This window comes from Tachyglossus aculeatus, chromosome 1 (assembly GCF_015852505.1).
Source record: "Tachyglossus aculeatus isolate mTacAcu1 chromosome 1, mTacAcu1.pri, whole genome shotgun sequence".
NCBI lineage: Eukaryota > Metazoa > Chordata > Mammalia > Monotremata > Tachyglossidae > Tachyglossus > Tachyglossus aculeatus.
In genome coordinates this window covers 95,440,987-95,461,776 of record NC_052066.1, presented here as the reverse complement: position 1 = coordinate 95,461,776, position 20,790 = coordinate 95,440,987, and the positions used below count along the sequence as shown (strand labels likewise).

Below are 20,790 nucleotides of genomic sequence, written 5' to 3'. Positions count from 1 at the left end.
TCTTGCTGAGGAAAAATAAGAAAGGATAAAGGGAGGAAGGATAGCAAAGTGGAAGGAGTATCAAGAGAGCTGAGGTGGCCCTTTCACCTCCCTTAATCAGTCAATCAATCAATCATATTTATTGAGCAATTACAATATAGCAATAAACAGACACATTCCCTGCCCACAACAAGCTTACAATCAACAGAAAATATTATTTGAAAAACACAGATGGCTCACCATTAGAAATGAAAATGGAAATGATTACTAAATTTGAGAAATGGTGCAACTCCAGTAATTCATTCATTCATTCAATTGTATTTATTGAGCGCTTACTGTGTGCAGAGCACTGTACTAAGTGCTTGGGAAGTACAAATCAGCAACATATAGAGATGGTCCCTACCCAGTAATGTGAAAGGGTATGGAATGAATCCCTTTATTTCCATGTGAGACAATATACGAATGCTATTTTGCCAACAATCTCTCTTAAGAAGTCATTTGTTGACATTGGTGAGAGGCTGCCATATTTATCAGGTGACTGTTAGAGTGTATTAGATCAGGTTTGCATTGGCCGAGACCTAAGTAGTGTAGCATTGTTTACAGGAATCAAATGGTCAGCCAAAAGGAGTCATATTTCATCGAGGACCCATGGTCTCGTGGTTCTAAAGTCTTTGTGACTGAACAGAGTCGTTTACAGTCTCATTGTCATCTGTGACCACATTATTATTACAGGATTTGTTATGCATTTACTGTGGGTTAAGCACTGTTCTAAGAATTAGGGGAGATACAAGTTAATAAAGTTTGACACAATCCTCATTTCACATGGGGCTTCCAGTCTAGGAAGGGGAATAGGTATTTAATCTCCATTTTACAGATGAGGAAACAGGCACAGAGAAGTTAATGTCTGTCTTTCCCTCTATACTGTAAGCTCATTGTGGACAGGGAACGTGTCTGCCAACTCTGTTATAGTGTACACTCCCAAGTGCTTAGTACAGTCCTCTGCACACAGTAAGCCCTCAATAAATATGATTAAGTGACTTGGCTGAGGTCACACAGCAAACAGTTGGTGGAGCCAGGATTAGAATGCAGGTCCTCTGACTCCCAGCCCCAGGGTCTTTCCATTAGGTCCTGCTGCTGCTACTTATGTGTAAGGCTTTGTAGCGTGAACCTTAAAGAGGTTATTTTGTCCATTTCTGAAAGACTCAATCCAGTGATTTGTGCTCTGCCAAATTAATATTCCTTGAAAATAAATTTTGTTTTTCCTTCAGTCAGATAAACGCTTGAGGGAATCTATCCCAATCTCTCCACAGGGATTATATAGTGGGAGAAGCTACAAGGATTGATTGCTTATGGTTCAGTCCAGGGACTTGTGAAATTGATTTCCTAGTCCTGGAAATCCTGATAAAAACCTATTATCTTCAGTCCACTGATGGGGTAAGTGAGGGCTGGGTTTCTGTATTCCTAAGATCCCATTCCCGGGCCTTCCTAGGAGACAGATAGTTACTGCACAGCAGGAGGAGCTCGCTAAAAATCCAACACTAAGAACCATGACATCGTAAGGGAGAGGGCAGGAGGGCACACTGATGAAGAATTTTAAATCACTGCCCCACCTTGTCTCTTTTGATAGAACTCCTCTAGATGGAAACTCCTTGTGAGCAGGGAACTTGTCTAACAACTCTGTTGTAATATGCTTTCCCAAGAACTTAGTACAGGACTCTGCATACAATAAGCACTCAATAGATATTGATTGAGTGACAGAAGTCTAGCTCCAGTCTCTTAGACAAATACTTTTGAGAACTCCTGCTTCCGCAAGCACCTATTTACAACAGCCAACCAGGAAGTTGACAGATTTGGGACCTTACAGAAGAAAAAAAAAGGGGGGTGTGGTTGTACATGTCCTCTCTAGGAGACATATATAAAATAACTGTGGTATTTGTTAAGCATTTACTATATGCGAAACGCTGTACTAATCACTGAGGACGATACAAGATATTCAGGTTTCACAGTCTAAGTAGTGGGGAGAACAGGTGTTGAATCTCCATTTTACAGATGAGGGAACTGAGGCACAGAGAAGTTAAGTGACTTAACCAAGGTCACACAGGAAGCAATTGGCAGAGGCGGAAATAGAACTCAGGTCCTCTAAGTCCCAGGCCCATGTTCGTTCCACTAGGCCACGCTGCTTATAGCCACAGGATCCCTTACTATCATTCATATTTGTTGAGCGCTTACTGTATGCAGAGCACTGTACTAAGCACTTGGGAAGTACAAATCGGCAACAGAGAGAGACGGTCCCTACCCAACAATGGGCTCACAGTCTAGAAACTTAAGTAACTGCTGTCCCAAGGTGACCCTGGGGTACCAGTCATCTCAAGGTCAAATGCTATCTTGTGACCACCCGAGCCAGCAGGCGGAACTTGGAAGTGATGATGATGATGATGATGATGGCATTTATTAAGCGCTTACTATGTGCAAAGCACTGTTCTAAGCGCTGGGAGGATACAAGGTGATGAGGTTGTCCCACGTGGGGCTCACAGTCTTCATCCTCATTTTACAGATGAGGGAACTGAGGCCCAGAGAAGTTAAGTGACTTGCCCAAAGTCACACAGCTAACAAGTGGTGGAGCCGGGATTTGAACCCATGACCTCTGACTCCAAAGCCCGGGCTCTTTCCCACTGAGCCACGCTGCTGCACAAGTGAGGGTGGGATACCGCCCCCACAACCAAAACTGCTAGATTGACAGCCCAAGCTGGGAATATAGAAGTTGTCCCTCGCCCCCCTTGCCAATCAAGTTAGGTATAGAGGAGTGGGGAGGGCAGAGATTGGATAAACTGAGGCCGGAAGCTGGAATGGCCTAGGAGCACAGGTGATAAATACCTGTCACCTCTGACCTTCAGGGGCAGAACACGAGACACGCAGCAGCAGCAGCAGCAGCAGCAGCAGGAGCATGTGTCTTTCTCTGCCCAGAAGGCCAGATGCCTGCTCTGCAACTAGAACCAAAACACTGAGGCAAGGGCCGCGGGATGGGTGAGTGTCTCGTGGGTGGGACCCAGGTGCCCCGCTGCGGATGGGGATCATAAGTGGATTCCTCCCATGTAGGGAGTGCACATGGTGAGAGCTAGCCACCCACCACGTGTGCAGGTAATGAAATGGATTTGTCCCATGTGGGAAAGTAAGTGGATTTGTCCTGAGTGGGAAGTGCACGTGGGTGAGAGCTAGCTGCCTCACCCATGCAGGATTGACATATGACTGTGTTCCTCCCATTAAGGAAGCTCGAATATTGCTAATTGATTACATTACTCCCGAAAGGGAAGTTCAATCCATTGCGCCTAAACAACTAAATAATTCAATTCACCTTGTGGAATCAATTTCATATAAAACTCAGGCTTTCTGTCCCTGGCCTGCCTCTCTCTCTCTCCTTCTCCCTCTCCCTCTCCCTCCCTCTCTCCCCCTCTCCCCCTCTCTCTCACCTTGCTGATTACTGAACTAACCCGTCCCCGGATGACGGGTGACAACTGCATACCAGAATATGCTCAGAAGTTTCACAACTCTCCAGTGAGATATCTAAATATACTTATGCCAGAACTTCACTGTAGAACTACCCTATTAACATTTCTTATTTTTGAAACCTGAATGCAAAGAAATTCCCTTCTTTTTCCCAAACTTGGTGGGTCACCCCATGACACTCAACCACTGATAGCATTCCCCTGCACTGTGCAATTTTTGCAAGTTTATAATCAATCAATGGTATTTATTGAGTGCTTTCTTTATGCAAAGCACTGTACTAAGCAGTTGGATAAGTGGAACATGACAGAGTTGGTAGACTCATTTCTTTCCATAATCCTAAATCTTTAAGCTACTACTGAGATATGACCTCTGAGCATTTACCCAGTTAACTTCCCTTGCTTCAAATTCTATAAGACTAAACTGCCTAATTTAGACTAATGTCTCAAATTTCATAGAGATTGAACTAAAAACTTTAGTCACAGACTTCCAACAGTAGTCACTGGGAATTGTCAGAAGTAGAAGGCCCCATTAAATTGACCCCCACAGCACATAGGCAAATAGCCTTCTACTCCGTTCCTTCCCCTATCTATAATTTATTCTAATATCTGCCTCCCCGCTGGATTGTAAGATCCTCAAGGGGAAGGATCGTGATACCAACTCTGTCAATCAATCATATTTATTGAGCGTTTACCGTGTGCAGAACACTGTACCAAAAGAGTCGGCAGACACATTCCCTTCCCACAACGATACTCTTCTAAGTGCTTAGTACAGTGCTCTGCACACAATATGTACTCAGTAAACAACAACACCAATTGACCAGAATGAGTTGAAGAATAAGACAGATTTGCAAGCCCAGAAAACCAGCAAAACCCAGACTGAACGTGTATAAGATCCACGTCTCAATAACTGAGAGCTCCTTGGTGGGTTTCTTCCTGTATTTTGTCTTCGATTTAATTGCACCTCTGACTACATGACATCCCCAGCTCTGCCCAGGACTCCAGGAAGACCAGTCCAGCTTGAGCCTGTCTGAGAACAGAGACTGAATGGGCTCCCTTAGTAGTAGACCCATTACCCTCTCACTCTCCACACAACAACCTCAACCTCAATTTTTGCTGCCTTGCCTGGCTGACAGGGAGAGAAACTTGGAAAACACTGGGAAGTAGCATGGCCTAGTGGATAAAGCATAGGCGTGGGAATCAGAGGACCTGAGTTCTAATCCCAGTTCTGTCACTTGCCTGCTGTCACCTTGGGCAAATCACCAAACTTCTCTGTGCCTCAGTTTCCTCAACTGTAAAATGGAGATCCAATAGCTGTTCTCCATCCTACTTGACTGTGAGCCCCGTGTGGGATATGGACTGTGTCTGATGTGATTAATTTATCTCTAGCCCAGTGCTTAACATTTGGTACTTGGACTTAGAAATGCTGAGGGGAAAAGGGACATCTGAGAAACGAGGATACCTTGATAGGGTGAATGTGAGGGAGGGAGGACCAAGGGGTGAAAAGTTCAGCTGTGGTGTCCCAGCAGTTAGGTCCAGAGAGGAGAGGGACAAAGTCACCTCACAATTCAGGAAACAGTGGGGAGACATAGAATATACTCACTGACCCCTGATCTCCTCTATCTCGCCACCAACCCCTTTCCCACATCGTCCCCCTAGCCTGGAACTCCTTCAGCGTGGCCTAGTGGCAAGAGCATGGGCTTGGGAGTCAGAGGACGTGGGTTCTAATCCTGACTCCACCATATGTCTGCTATGTGACCTTGGGCAAGTCACTTTAACTTCCCTGTGCCTCATTACTCCATCTGTAAAATGGGGATTAAGACTGTGAGCCCCACGTGGGACAACCTGATTAGCTTGTATCTACCCTAGTGCTTAGAACAGTGCTTGGCACATAGTAAGCACTTAACAAATACCAAAATTATTATTATTATTATTCCCCCTTCCAATATGCCAGACCACCACTCTCCCTCCTTCAAAGCATTATTAAGGTCCTCCAAGAGGCCTTCCCTGATTAAGCCCTCTTTTCCCCGGCTCACTGTCCCTTCTGTGTCATCTATGCACTTGGATCTGTGACCTTCGGGCATTTGACATTTGCCCCATCCCCAACCCCACAGCACTTTTGTACATATCTTTAAATTATATATTATAAATTATTTATATTAATGTATGTATCCCCCTCTAGACCATAAACTCCTTATGGGCGGGGAATGTGACTGCTACTTCTGTTCTATTGTTCTCTCCAAAGTGCTTAGTACAGTGATCTGCACATAGGAAGTGCTTAGTAAATATGACTGACTGACTGGCTGACTGTTGATGGAGTTAATACAGGTTTTTGATACCATAGGGTTGCTGTTGAATTAGGATTACTGTGATTTTTAAGGATACTGTTTGGCAGTATACTGTAAGCAAAAATAATCCCTTGGAAAATGTATGCGATCTGAACATTTCCCACTTGTAGGTGAAGTTACATTTTACCTACAATCCCTCTCATTTTGCAGCTGGAATATACAATGGATAGAGCCATGATATCACCTTTTTGTGATTCTTTTAAAGATATTTTTACTTTACTTCCCTAAACCATTCAAATGCAAATCTTTGCTATTTGAGAATTCTTGGTGTTGGAAAAGGAAATTGAGATGCAAAATGGGCAACATAGAGACAGGCTTTTGTGGGAATTTGTATTCTTAATTTGTGTGTTTGGTTTTATTGGTTGCAATGGTTTTATTTTATTTTATTTTATTTTGTTAATATGTTTTGTTCTGTTGTCTGTCTCCCCCTTCTAGACTGTGAGCCCTCTGTTGGGTAGGGACCATCTCTATATGTTGCCAACTTGTACTTCCCAAGCGCTTAGTACAGTGCTTTGCACACAGTAAGCACTTAATAAATACGATTGAATGAATGAATGAATGAACTATTTTGGATTATTGGAAATTGAACCAAATTTTAACTCCGACTTCAAATTCTATTAGCTAATTCCCCTCTCATTATTCATTTTTCTTCCCCAAGTGTGTTTTAATTCAATGTTCTCCATCCATCCAAACTGCTACTGTGCCATTCAGAGCTTTCATTTCCCGGCTTGATCACTGCATTGGCCTCCTTGCTGACCTCACTGCATCCTATCTCTCACCTCTCCAATCCACACTTAACTCTGCTGCCTGGATCCTTTTTTTTGAAAACCATTAAGTCCATATCTCCGCACTCCTCAGAAAACTCCAGAGGTTGCCCATTCGCCTCCACATCGAACAGAAACTCCTTACCCTTGGCTTTAAGGTACTCAATCGTCTCTCTCCCTCCTCCCAAAACTTGCCATTCTCTTACTCTAACCCAGACTGCACCCTCCACTCCTCTAATACCAACCTACTCTCTGTATCTTGATCTTGTCTATCTCTCCACTGATCCCTTGCCCACATTCCCCCTTGGACCTGGAACTTCTTTCCCATTAATATCCAGGAGTCCACTACTCTCCCCACCTTCAAAACCCTTCTAAAATCATATCTTCTCCAAGAGGCCTTCCCAGTCTAAGGCCTTTATTCTCCATCCACCCTCCCCTCTTTGTCGACTTGGCTGTGTACCCCTTAAACAGTTTGATGCTCCCCACCACCCCACAATACCATAGCCTAGTAGAAAGAGCACAGGCCCAGGAACCTGAAGACCTGGGTTCTAATCCTCGTTCTGCCACATGTCTGCTGTGTGATCTTGGGCAAGCCACTTAACTTCTCTGTGCCTTAGTTACCTTGTCTGTAAAATGGGGATTAATACTGTGAACCCTATGTGGGAAACTGACTGTGTCCAACCTGATGATCTTGGAACTACCCCATTGCTTTTGTTCAGTGCCTGGCCCATATTAAGTACTTTAAAGAACCATTAAAAATACTAATGTAAATATTCCTATACTCTTATTTCCCCAACCCCTAATCTATTTTAAGGTCTGTCTTCCCCATCGACTGTAAGCTCCCTTTGGGCAGGGATCACCTCTTAGCAACTCTGTTGGTTAATACTTTCTCTAGTGCTTAGCACAGTGCTCTGCACACAGAAAGTGCTTAATAAACACCACTGATTGGTAGCTATTTTATCTGAGTATCCTGTCACCATACTTGCCGTATGGTTCAGTGAGACATTGTACCTTTGTTTCACTTTATTGGACACCACAGCTGGCTGGTTTTATGCATAAATGTAGGCTGAGCTAAAGGTCTTAAAGAAAGAAAAATTCTATCCGTAATCCATTTAAAAAGAGAATGTCATCTCTGAGCCTTAGGTAAGAGGTGAGAAAAAGCAAATTTTTATTGAAATTTAGTGGAATGGGACTGAGGTACTGTTGGTCAAATACCCCGAATAATATTAAGCTGATAAGGAATGAACTCACATGAATAAATATAATATGAATTTGAATCTTCCCATTTTGTGTTTTCTTCTTTTTCTAATGATCACTTTTTATTAATAGTGTTTGTTAAGCGTTTACTCTGTGCCAGACACTGTTCTAAGCTCTGGAGTAGATACAAGTTAATCAGGTTTGACACAGTCCATATCTTACTTGGGGGATCTTACATGGTGCATAGCCATAGGTTCTAAAAGTTCTTTTTGAGGTTTTTTTATCCTTGGCATATATAAATTTTTGCTAATACAGTTCATTTTGTATTTGTTCTGATGAGCAGCAGCAGGAGCAGCTTGGCCTATTGGAATGACCACAGGCCTGGGAGTCAGAGGACCTGGGTTCTAATCCTGGCTCCATCACTTGTCTGCTCTGTAACCTTGGGCAAGTCACTTAACGTCTCTGTTTCTCAGTTATTTCATCTATAAAATGGGGATTAAGACTGTTTGTCCCAGGCAGGACATGGACTTTGTCCGACCTGATTGTCTTGTGTCTACCCCAGTGCTTAATATGATGTCTGGCACGTAGTAAGTGCTTAACAAATACCTTTAGAAAATACCATTAATTATTTGTGTAAGGTGTTCTGCAGCAGGTTAGTGGTTAAGCATTAGTCTGAACTGAATCATAACATTGTGGCCTGCAGCCTGTCTGGTATCAATCAGTCAGTTGTATTTATTGAGCACATACTCTGTGCAGTAAGTGTTTGGAAGAGTACAAATAACAATATAACAGACACATTCCCTGCCCACAACAAGTTTACAGTCTAGAGGGGGAGACAGACATTAATATAAATAAATAAATTATGGATATGTACATAAATGCTGTGAGACTGAGAGGTGGGGTGAATAAAGGGAGCAAATCGGGGTGACGCAGAAGGGAGAGGGTGAAAAGGAAATGAGGGCTTAGTCAGGGAAGCTCTCTTTTAGGAGATGTGCCTTCAATAAGGCTTTGAAGGGAGGGAGAGTAACTGTCGTTCCAGGCCAGATGCAGCTCATGGGCAAGACGTTGGCGGCGAGATAGACAAGATCAAGGTACAGTGAGTAGGTTGGCATTAGAGGAGTGAAGTATGCAGGACAGGTTGTAGTAAGAGAATAACAAGGTGAGGTTCAGAGGGCAAGTGTTTTAAAGCTGATGGTAAGGAGCAGAGGTGGGTGGGAAACCACTGGAGATTCTTGAGGAATTGGAAAACATGTCTTGAACGTTTGTTGTAGAAAAATGATCTGGTCAGCAGAGTGAAGTATGGTCTAGAGTTGGGAGAGACAGCGGGCAGGGAGGTCAGCAAGGAGGCTGATAAGGATAAGTGTTCGGATTAATGTGGTGGCAGTTTGGATGGAGAGGAAAGGGCGGATTTTAGCCATGTGGAAGTTGAACTGTGATAGTGATGAATTGAATATGTGGGTTGAATGAGAGAGAAGTCAAGGATAACACCAAGTTTACAGGGTTTTGAGACAGAAAGGATGGTGGTACTGTCTACAGTGATGGGAAAGTCAGGTGGAGAACAGAATTTGAGTGGGAAAATAAAGAGTTGTGTTCTGGATATGTTAAGTTTGAGGTGACAGCAGGACATCTAAGTAGAGATGTCTTGAAGGTAGTAAGAAATGCAAGACTGCAGAGGAGGAGAGAGATCAGAGCTGAAGATGTAGATTTGGGAATCGTCTGCATAGAGGGGGTAGTTGAAGCCATGGGAGAGAATAAGTTCTCCAAGGGGGTGTGTGTTGTGTGTAGATGGATAATAGAAGGGGACCCAGAACTGAACCTTGAGGAACACCCACAGTTAAGAGGTGGGAGGCAGAAGACGAGTCAGTGAAGGAGACTGAAAATGAGTGGCCGGAGAAATAGGAGGAGAACCAAGCAGAGGACAATGTCAGTGAAGCCGAGGTTGGATAATGTTTCCAGGAGAAGGGGGTGGTCCACAGTGTTGAAGTCAGCTAAGCGGTTGAGGAGGATTATTAGGTTGCGTAGAAGGTGTTGGATTTGGCAAGAAGGATATTATTTGTGACCTTTGAGAGGGAGGTTTCTGTGAAGTGAAGGAGATGGGAACCAGCCTGGTCTCCATTTGGACACAGGCAGTGATGCTTGTATTTGCAGGCCAGGTGAAGGAGTTAAGGTAGAAAATGAATTTTTATGATACACTGTAGCAACCAAGTAGATTGCTTTACTGTATTTATTTAGAGATTAGCTTTTATAGCAATGCAGGAAATGAAACATTTTTAGACTGCCAGCATTGATTAATGTGGCAATAAAGTGTCATGGAAACAACTATGTTTGCCCTGTGAATTTCCCCCCTTGCATCCTTTTCCATAGGACTGTACAAATGATGAATGGACTTCACACAATATCGCCTTGTATATGTTTCCTTGGGGAAATTATTAAGAGTTAGTTGGCTGACTACTTAGTTGATTTTGATATGAAAAAGGACTCTAATGTATGTGGTTGTCGCTTGGGAGAATTGTAAGCTTTCTAATAGTATAATGATCTGCTGAGGAAAATTAATAGTATTTATTGAGCACTTACTAAGTGCAGAGTACTGTACTAAGTTTTTGGGGGTGAACATGAGTGGGTACATATCGTCCCTACCCTCAAGGAGCTTACAATCTAGCAGAATAATCTAAATCCCAATTCCAAAATGGTATTGTTGTCCAAGAGCTGTTCTGTTGGTTTTACATTTCACAATTTTGGGGGCTTTTTAAATCATTCATTCAATCGTATTCATTGAACACTTACTGTGTGCAAAGGACTATACTAAGCACTTGGGAAGTACAAGTTGGCAACATATAGAGATGATCCCTACCCAACAAAGGGCTCACAGTCTAGAAGGGGGAGACAGACAACAAAGCAAAACATGTAGACAGGTGTCAAAATCGTGAGAATAAATAGAATTATGACTATATACACATCATTAACAAAATGCCCCCAAACAACTGGAAACCTAGTGCTGTAAGAGCTGGTTGTTGAAATATTTGGTTCTCTGGGTGACTGGTCTGTCCTTCTACCCATTGTGCATTTAAGTTCTCAAATTGCATGCAGAAGAGCCTTGTTTCTAAGCAACACAAAGAATTCTTATTTTGGGCACCCGGTCTTTTTCAGGAGCTTCTGATTTGTTATAAGGCAGCCAGTAGAAATACTCAGAAATTGCTATTGTGTTCAGCTGCTGTGTGATTGGTTCATTAAATTCACTCCGTGATGTTTGTTCATTGATTATTGGAATGCTTTTTCCACCTCTATATTCCTTGCACTTTCTAATCCACCGGGACACACGCTCCACTGTGTGAGAGTGTCAAGGTTTATTATGTTATTGCTCCATGTTCCTGAGTCCTCAAATCATGAGTTTTGAGCAATTATCTCACTTTTGAGTCATGCAATCAGAACTTCATAAAGTTCCTGGACTTCCTACCAAACCCCTCAGGAAGGGAGTGGTCCCACAGGGGAAGACGTCCGGCAATTTAAAGTTCATCATCTTCATCATCAATATTTACTGAGCTCCTGCTCCTTGCAGAGCACTGGACCAAGCGTTTATAAAGTACACCTAGTCTCTGCTCTCAAAGAGCGAAGGATTCCTGACCAGTGGTGATCCCCGACACTTGAATTCAACAGGCACTTGTCATAAATGTGGTTCAGCAAAGTTTGTTTGCCTTCTAACTGGGGGGCCATTTGTTCAGTTTTACATGGGACAGTCCAGTTTTTAGCTGGTCCAGGTGGTTCTTAATGTCCGGTACTCCTGAATGCTGCCAATGGTCACCCTAAGTAGGAACTATGTTGCCGGGAGCTGCAGGCTTCTCAGATTGTGAGCCCTTCAAACCCACAGCAAGTTGTGACTGTGAGCCCCACGTAGGACAGGGGCTCTAGACGGTGAGCTCATTGTCGGCAGGGAATGTGTCTGTTCATTGTTATATTGTACTCTCCCAAGCATTTAGTAAAGTGCTTTGCACACAGTAAGTGCTCAATAAATGCAACTGAATAAATGACAGAGAATGTCCAACCCAATTAACTTGTATCTACCCACGCGCTTAGTGCTTGACACACATTAAATGCTTAACAAAGATGATAATAATAATATGCCCCAAACTCCCTCTCATTCACATTCAGCCCTACTGAGAGCTCACCTCCTCCAGAAGGCCTTCCCAGACTGAGCCCCCCTTTTTCCTCTCCTCCTCCTTCTTCCATCCCCATCACCACCCCCGCCCTACCCCCTTCCCCTCCCTGCAGCACTTGTGTATATTTGTACATATTTATTATTCTATTTTATTAATGATGTGTATATAGAGAAGCAGCGTGCCTCAGTGGAAAGAACATGGGCTTTGGATTCAGAGGTCATGGGTTCAAAATCCTGGCTCCGCCACTTGTCATCTGTGTGACTTTGGGCAAGTCACTTAACTTCTCTGTGCCTCAGTTACCTCATCTGTAAAATGGGGATGAAGACCGTGAGCCCCCCGTGGGACAGCCTGATCACCTTGTAACCTCCCCAGCACTTAGAACAGTGATTTGCACATAGTAAGTGCTTAAGAAATGCCATCATCATTATTATTATTATTATAGGGAAACAACATGGCTAAGAGCCCGGGCTTGGGAGTCAGAGGTCATGGGTTCTAATCCCGGCTCTGCCACTTGTCAGCTGAGTGACTTTGGGCAAGTCACTTAACTTCTCTGTGCCTCGGTTACCTCATCTGTAAAATGGGGATTAAGACTGTGAGCCCCATGTGGGACAACCTGATCACCTTGTTTCCTCCCCAACACCTAGAACAGTGCTTTGCACATAGTAAGCAGATAACAAATGCCATTATTGTTATTATATAGCTATAATTCTATTTATTCTGATGGTATTGACACCTGTTTACTTGTTTTGTTCTGTTGTCTGTCTCCCCCTTCTAGACTGTGAGCCCGTTGTTGGGTAGGAGCCATCTCTATATGTTGCGATTTGTACTCTCCCAAGCTCTTAGTACAGTGTTCTGCACACAGTAAATGCTCAATAAATATGATTGAATGAATGAACATTTACATTCAGTCGGTCCTTTATCATGCTCAGTAGCCCATGAGCCAAAGCACCCTAGCATTCTCACCTTGAATCTCCAGGCTGTGCAGGTGGGCAGTCCTGGGCCTGGATCCTGAAGGGATGGACTTCCCTTTCTTGCAGTAGCTCCCCAAGGTGAGTGGGTCATCAAATTTTTGATGACTCCCAGCTCTTTTCTAGTCCTGCCTTTTATGGCTTTCTGGATTCTTTCTCAGACTACATGCTGGCTGCTTCTGAATATCTCCAGCAGTTAATGGGATTTTTTTTTTTTTAGAAGCTTTGTGCTGGGCTGCGGGGTTCCTATCTGGTCCAAATGAAGATCATCTAAGTTCCATTTCTTCCTCTTCTTTTTACACAAAGGGCAATCTGCTTTTCCCATACACAAGCCCATTCTCAATCTGTCAATCATATTTATTGAGTGCTTACTGTGTGCAGAGCACTGTACTAAGCACCTGGGAGAGTACAACACAACAGTATAACAGGCACATTTCCTGCCACAACAAGCTTACAGTCTAGATGGGGAGACAGACATTAATACACATTTGTACATAAGTGCTGTGGGGCTGGGGTTGAGGGGTGAATAAAGGGAGCAAGTCAGGGTGACACAGAAGGGAGTTGGGGAAAAGGAAATAAGGGCATCATTAGGGAAGGCCTTTTGGTGGAGATGTGCCTTCAATAAGGCTTTGAATGTGGGGAGAGTAATTGTCTGTCAGTTACTGGATATGAAGAAGGAAGGTGCTTCAGACCAGAGGCAGCGCGTGGGCAAGAGGTCGGCGGTGAGATAGATGAGATCGTGATGCATCGAATAGGTTGGCATTATTCATTCATTCGTTCAATCGTATTTATTGAGCGCTTACTGTGTGCAGAGCACTGTACTAAGCGCTTGGGAAGTCCAAGTTGGCAACATAGAGGGACGGTCCCTACCCAACAGTGGGCTCACAGTCTAGAAGGGGGAGACAGAGAACAAAACAAAACATATTAACAAAATAAAATAAATAGAATAAATATGTACAAATAAAATAAATAGAGTAATAAATACGGACAAACATATATACATTCATTCAGTAGTTCACACTCTAATAGGTGAGACAGGCACAAGTTAAACATTGCTAGAACATGAGGAAAACCCAGACAACTGGTGAAAAATAAAACTAAGGCTAAAGACATAAATAAATGAAATGATTTTCGTTCAATCATATTTATTGAGCTCTTACTGTGTGCAGAGCACTGTAGTAAGTGCTTGAGAAGTACAAGTCGGCAACATATAGAGACAGTCCCTACCCAACACTGATGTGGTAGGAGGGGGTGAGGTGATGAAGAGCCTTGAAGCCGAGAGTGAGGAGTCTGCTTGATTTGTAGCTTGACAGGCAACCACTGGAGATTTTCGAGGAGAGGAGTGACAAGCCCAGAACGTTTCTGTACAAAGATGATCCGGGCAGCAGAGTGAATTGTAGAGTGAAGCAGAGAGAGACAGGAGGATGAGAGATCAGAGAGGAGGCTGATGCAGGAATAATAAACCAATAAACCCATAAGGCTAATGGAATGACATGACAGGTGATAGAGATTAGCCAGGGATGCTTTCTGGAGGATGGGCTTTTTAAGAGGGCTTTGACGATGGGGGAAGAACAAGATTTGGCAGGTTTGACACAAAAGGCAATTCTATGCAGGGAAGAAGGTGCACACAATAGATCGAAAATGGAACAGTTGTGAGTGGGGGACACTTAGCAAGTTTATTTGGGAAAACTCAAGGGTGTGGGCTGGAGAGTATTGGGGGTAGAGAATGGAAAGATAATGCCAGTATTGACCAGTGAGGCTGAGATTTTCTGTGGAAAATTTTTGGAGAAGCCAGAGGACATAATTAAAACTCAAAGGTTCATTTTGAAATCTATGAAATAGATCCCTTCCACACCCATCAAGGGGATAGTTGGAAATTATTAGCAAGGAGCCTATCAATTCTGAATCACGTCCACGGAGGAGAAACCCCGGGCTATAGATTGGGAGCTTCTGCAATAATAATAATAATGATGGCATTTATTAAGCACTTACTATGTGCAAATCACTGTTCTAAGTGCCGGGGGGGTACAAGGTGATTAGGTTCTCCCATGTGGGGTTTACAGTCTTAATCTCCATTTTATAGATGAGGTAACTGAGGTACAGAGAAGTTAAGTGACTTGCCCAAAGTCACACAGCTGACAATTGGCGGAACAGGGATTTGAACCCATGACCACTGACTCCAAAGCCCGTGTTCTTTCCACTGACTTTGGGAGAGGAATTGTATCTCACAACTATCTATTCTTTCCAAATGCTTACTACAGTTCTCTGCACACAGTAAGCACTTAATAAATACTATTACTACTGCTGTACTGCAGCTGCTACTTCTACTACTACCCCAAATCTACATCTCCAGCCATGATCTCTCTCCCTCTCTGCAGTCTTGCATTTCCTCCTGCCTTCAAGACATCTCTACTTGGTTGTCCTCCTGTCACCTCAGATTTAACATGGCTAAAACTGAACTTCTTATCTTACCACCCAAACCCTGTCCTCCTGCTCACTTTTCCATCACTGTTGAAAGCACCACCATCCTTCCTGTCTCACAAGCCTGTAAACATGGAATTATCCTTGACTCCTCTCTTTCATTCAACCCCCATATTCAAGCCACCACTAAATTTTGTCAGTTCTACCTTCACAACATCACTAAAATCCACCCCTTTCTCTCCATCCAAACTGCTACCACATTAATGCAAGCACTTATCCTATCCCGCCTTGATTATTGTATCAGCCTCCTTGCTGACCTCCCTGCTTCCTGTCTCTCCCCACTCTAGTCCATACTCCACTCTGCTGCCTGGATCATTTTCCTTCAAAAAAAAATGTTCAGACCATGTTTTCCCAGTCCTCAAGTAACTCCAGTGGTTGCCCGTCCACCGTCACATAAAACAAAACTCCTGACAATTGGCTTTAAAGCATTCAATCACCTTGCCCCCTCTTACCTTACCTCACTACTCTCCTACTGCAACCCAGCCCACAAACTTCATTCCTCTAATGCTAACCTTCTCACTGTACCTCAATCTCATCTATCTGGCCATCGACCTCTTCCCCACATCCTACCTCTGGCCTGGAACGGCCTCCCTCAGATCAGACAGGTAATTGCTCTCCCCTACTTCAAAGCCTTATTGAAGGCACATCTCCTCCAAAATGGCTTCTCGGACTAAGATTCCCTCTCCTCTTCTCCCACTACCTTCTGCACCTCCCTGACTTGCCCCCTTCATTCATCCTCCCTCCCACCCCCACAGAACATATGTATATATCTGTCATTTTTTTATATATATTAATGTCTGTCCCCGCCTCTAGACTGTGAGCTCATTATGGGCAGGGATTGTGTTTGTTGTTGCATTGCACTTTCCCAAGCGCTCAGTACAGTGCTTTGCACACAGTAAGTGCTTAATAAATATGAATGAATGAATGAATTACTACTACTACTACTATCATCATCATCATCAATCGTATTTATTGAGCGCTTACTGTGTGCAGAGCACTGTACTAAGCGCTTGGGAAGTACAAGTTGGCAACATATGGAGACAGTCCCTACCCAACAGTGGGCTCACAGTACTACTACTACTACTACTACTACTACTACTACTACTACTACTACTACTACTACCACTACTACTACTACTACAAATGAGGTGCTTTGAGAACAGAGCTGGATTGTCCCAGCCTAAAGTTTCAGGGAAACCTGTGGCAGCCTCCTTGGTTCCTTATAGGAAGGGATCACTTCCAGAAAATCTGTCTCCTGAGGGATGAATTCTCTTATGCGGAACCCAAGAAGACCATACAGATGGATTCGTGTTGATTTCTTAACTTGCATGCAAAGCTAAGTGGGGCTCTGATACTTCCCAGCCTTGGTGGCTGGAGGGTGCAAATCAATCACTTAACAAATACCATTATTATTATTATTATTGTTATTATTTCTCTAAGCTGCTGGTCTAGGGCAGTAATTTTCTACAGCCATCCAGTTGCCACAGTCCTGCTCCATCTGTCTACATCTACTTCCCAGTTCTTCTCTTGGCTGGTCTGACCCAGCCCAAGGGAAGGGAGAAGAGTGAGTGTGGATTTCTGTTGCCACTTGAGAGGTTTTCTAGGGTTTAGGAGTAGCTCAGTGGAGGAGGCAGCCCTAGTGGGTATACCCTGGCCAATCAGACATGGGACACCAGAAGGAAAGTTATCCAGGAGACAGAAGCCAAGCTCACCGTTTTTCTTTTCCCTGCCTCTTTCTCTTTCTCCACCACCTCCCCTTCCCTAGCACCGACCAGCCTCTCTAGGAGGGACTACTTTAAGGCTATGGGCCCAGAGGCTCCCAGAGCCTCTGGCCAATTGAGATTGAGGCACTGGGGATATCTGGGAGGGCAAAGGGAGGATTTGGGGTGGAAGAGTGGTGAATTGAAAGAGAACAGTGCTTTGCACATAGTAAGTGCTTAACAAATACCAACATTATTATTATTATTATTTCTGAACTTGATTCCCTGGGATAAGTGATAATCGATGTGGTGAGAGAAAGGTGTGAGAATGCCCGAAGTTAACCCCCTAGTAATGAGATTTTTTTTGTTGTTGGGGAGGAGTCTGTGTCTTGCTGCTGTTACATTCCCTGCTGGATGTAATTATCTTGGGAACACAAGGGGAAGCCGTGTGGTCTAGTGGATAGAGCACAGACTTGGGAGTCAGAAAGACCTGGGTTCTAATCCTGGCTCCACCACTTGTCTGCTGTGTGCCCTTGGGCAAGTCACTTCATTTCTCTGTTCCTCAGTTGCCTAATCTGTAATATGGGGATAAGACTGTGAGCCCTGTGTGGGGCATGGACTGTGTCCAACCTGATTACCTTGAATCTACCCCAGCACTTAGAACAGTGCTTGGCACATAGTAAATGCTTAGCAAATGCCATTAAAAAATCCCCAAAAACACTGAAGGCCAAAATTTCCAGATTTCCTTGTGTCCATTCCTCTGGGTTGGTCCTCTGTCTCTCCTTCCCCTTGCCTGTCGAATGCAGGTTTTTGGGAGAAGACTCAGATGCTCTGTTACATTTGCCTCTTGCTGCAAAGCAGCCACTAAAGCTGACACAAATGGATTTTTCAATCTTAGTCTTGGTCTTCAGGTGATCTGGGAACTAACTCCTTGTTGAAACTAGCCTCCTTTATCCAGAGTGTCCTTTTGATTTTACATCCAGGGTCAAAGGAGAGAGGAGACTCTTCTATATAGTAGAATGTCATTTATCCAAATCAGGACCAAAGGTCATGGCAATGAGGCCTAGTGGAAACAGCATGGGATTTGGGAATCAATGAGAATTGGCTTCTAACCCCATCTCTGTCCCTTCCCTGCTGCCTGGCCTTGGGCAATTCACTTAACTTTTCTATGCCTTAGTTTCTTCATCTGTAAAATGAGGATAAGATACTTGTTCTCGCTACTCCCTAGATAGATAGGACAGGGATTGTACCCATCTAAAAATTGGTATAATCGAAAGTTTGGTGATAATCGTCATACATTTTTCCTCAAATCTGGCTCAATTTTGTGTCGGATTTGCTGGCCTGTTTAGGTTCCCCTGCAAGAGATTGAACTCTTGCACCCCTATAGTTGCCTTGGAAACTGAACTATTGGGAGACTTTCAAAATTAAAATTTCAATTAATGTAACTGTATCCTGAGCCTTTAATCTCCAATTTGAATCTAACGTTTCTCTGTCAGAGCTCCTCGGTGATTTTTTTATAGACCCATGATAAGAAGCATAAACTAGAAAAAACCCACAATTTTCTTAGTATAGGCAAGTAGTGTAGTTTCTCCATCCCTACAGTTATCTTTGAGGATTTGAATATCAACATGAATGTTCCTGATGGAACATCCACTACTTCCTGCTTCCTCTCTCTCCTCAACTTCATCGACCTCCCACTCCACCCTACCTACCTCACCCACTCACCAACTTGGACAGATGCTCTATCTCATGATGTCTAGTCACTGTAATATTTCTAACCTTGCCAACTCTGATATTCCTCTTTCCAAACTCAACCTTTTCCTGCCTTCTCCCCCAAACACCCACTCCCTGCAAAACTGTACTGTTTCCTCAGAGAGATCTCCTATCTCTCGATGCCCCTCCAGTTTTCCAAAGTTATCATGCCGCATCTGGTCTCCATACCCAACCTACCCTGTCAGAGTCCACACTCCTGACTCTGCCCTCTTCAGTGAATTTATCCCCCTTATTCTCCTGTTCCTCCTCTGATCTTGTACTACCAATTTGCAGCCTTGGATCCCCTCCACAGTGCACTTCCTCCACTCTTGTGTACAATCTGCGGAGCGCTGCTGGCAGAAATCCAGACACCAGGCTAATCCTATCCATTTCAAACACATCCTCATCTGCTATAACTTAGCTCTCTCTTCCTTTCAGCAACACTATTTCTTCTTTATTTATTCCCATGCCCATTGCCCATTTCAGCTGTTTCAAACTGTTAACCCTCTCCTGAAACCCCCGTCCTGGACACCTCCCCCATCTCCTGCTCCTAACAACTTTGCCACCTAACATGATGATGATGATGGCATTTGTTAAGTGTTTACTATGTGCAAAGCACTGTTCTAAGCACTGGGGAGGATACAAGGTGATCACGTTGTCCCACGGGGGGCTCACAGTCTTAATCCCCATTTTAAAGATGAGGTAACTGAGGCACAGAGAAGTTAAGTGACTTGCCCAAAGTCAAACAGCTGACAAGTAGCGGAGCTGGGATTTGAACCCATGACCTCTGACTCCAAAGCCCGGGCTCTTTCCACTGAGCCACTCTGCTTCTCTGTAAAATGTGGTAGGATGAAAGAAGGAGCATGGCCTAGTAGATAGATCCTGGGCCTGGGAGCCAGAAGGACCTGGGTTCTAATCCAGGCTCTGCCACTTTTCTTCTGGGTGACCATGGATAAGTCACATAACTTCTGACTCCCAGGCCTGTTCTCTATGCATTAAGCCATGCTGCTTCTAACAAGAAGTAGCTTGCTGGCCTAGTGGCAAGAGCACGGGTTTGGGAGTCAGAGGTCATGGGTTCTAATCCCAGTTTTGCCACTTGTCTGCTGTGTGACCTTGGGCAAGTCACCTAACTTCTCTGCGCCTCTGAGCGCAGTCAAATGGGGCTTGAGACTGTGAGCCCCATGTGCGACAATCTGATTACCTTGTATTTACCCCAGTGCTTAGAACAGTGCTTGGCACATAGTAAGCGCTTAACAAATACCACAATTATTATTATTATTATCATTACTATTAAATCCCAGTTCAGCAAGAGGAGTCTCAAAGAGGAAGGAGGGAGGGAATGGTTTGGGCTCCCCATTCTCCCTGGCATTCATTCATATTATGGTAATTGTGGAGCACGTCACATGTGCAGAGCATTGTACTAAGCACTTGGGAGCATGCAATACAACAGATTTGGTAGACATGATCCGTACTATCAAGGAGTTTATAATCTGGAAGGTCTCATGGGGAAAGCACTGGCCTGGGAGTCAGAAGTCCTGGGTTCCATTACCGGCTCTACCTCTTGTCTGCTGTGTGACCTTGGGCAAGTCACTTCACTTCTTTGTGCTTCAATCACCTCATCTGTAAAACATGGATTAAGATTATGAGCCCCATGTGGGACATGGACAATGTCCAACCTGATTAACTTGTATCTACCCCAGCACTTAGTACAGTGCCTGGAACACAGTAAACACTTAACAAATACCAGCATGGCCTAGTGGATAGAGTACAAGCCTAGGAGTCAGAAGGTCATGGGTTCTAATTCTGACTCTGCCATTTGTCTGCTGTGTGAGCTTGGGCAAGTCACTTCAGTGGGCCTCAGTTCCTTCATCTGCAGAATGGGGATTAAGACTGTGAGCGCCATGTGGAACAGGGACTGTGTCCAACCTGACTATCTTATATCTACCC

The 20,790-nt window shown here is 44.0% G+C and overlaps 1 protein-coding gene across 1 annotated transcript in view; it reads left to right on the top strand.

The window, feature by feature from the left end:
* Nucleotides 1–20,790, top strand: part of DNER (delta/notch like EGF repeat containing) — a 218,869-nt gene that overhangs the window by 36,490 nt on the left and 161,589 nt on the right. The window lies entirely within an intron of this gene.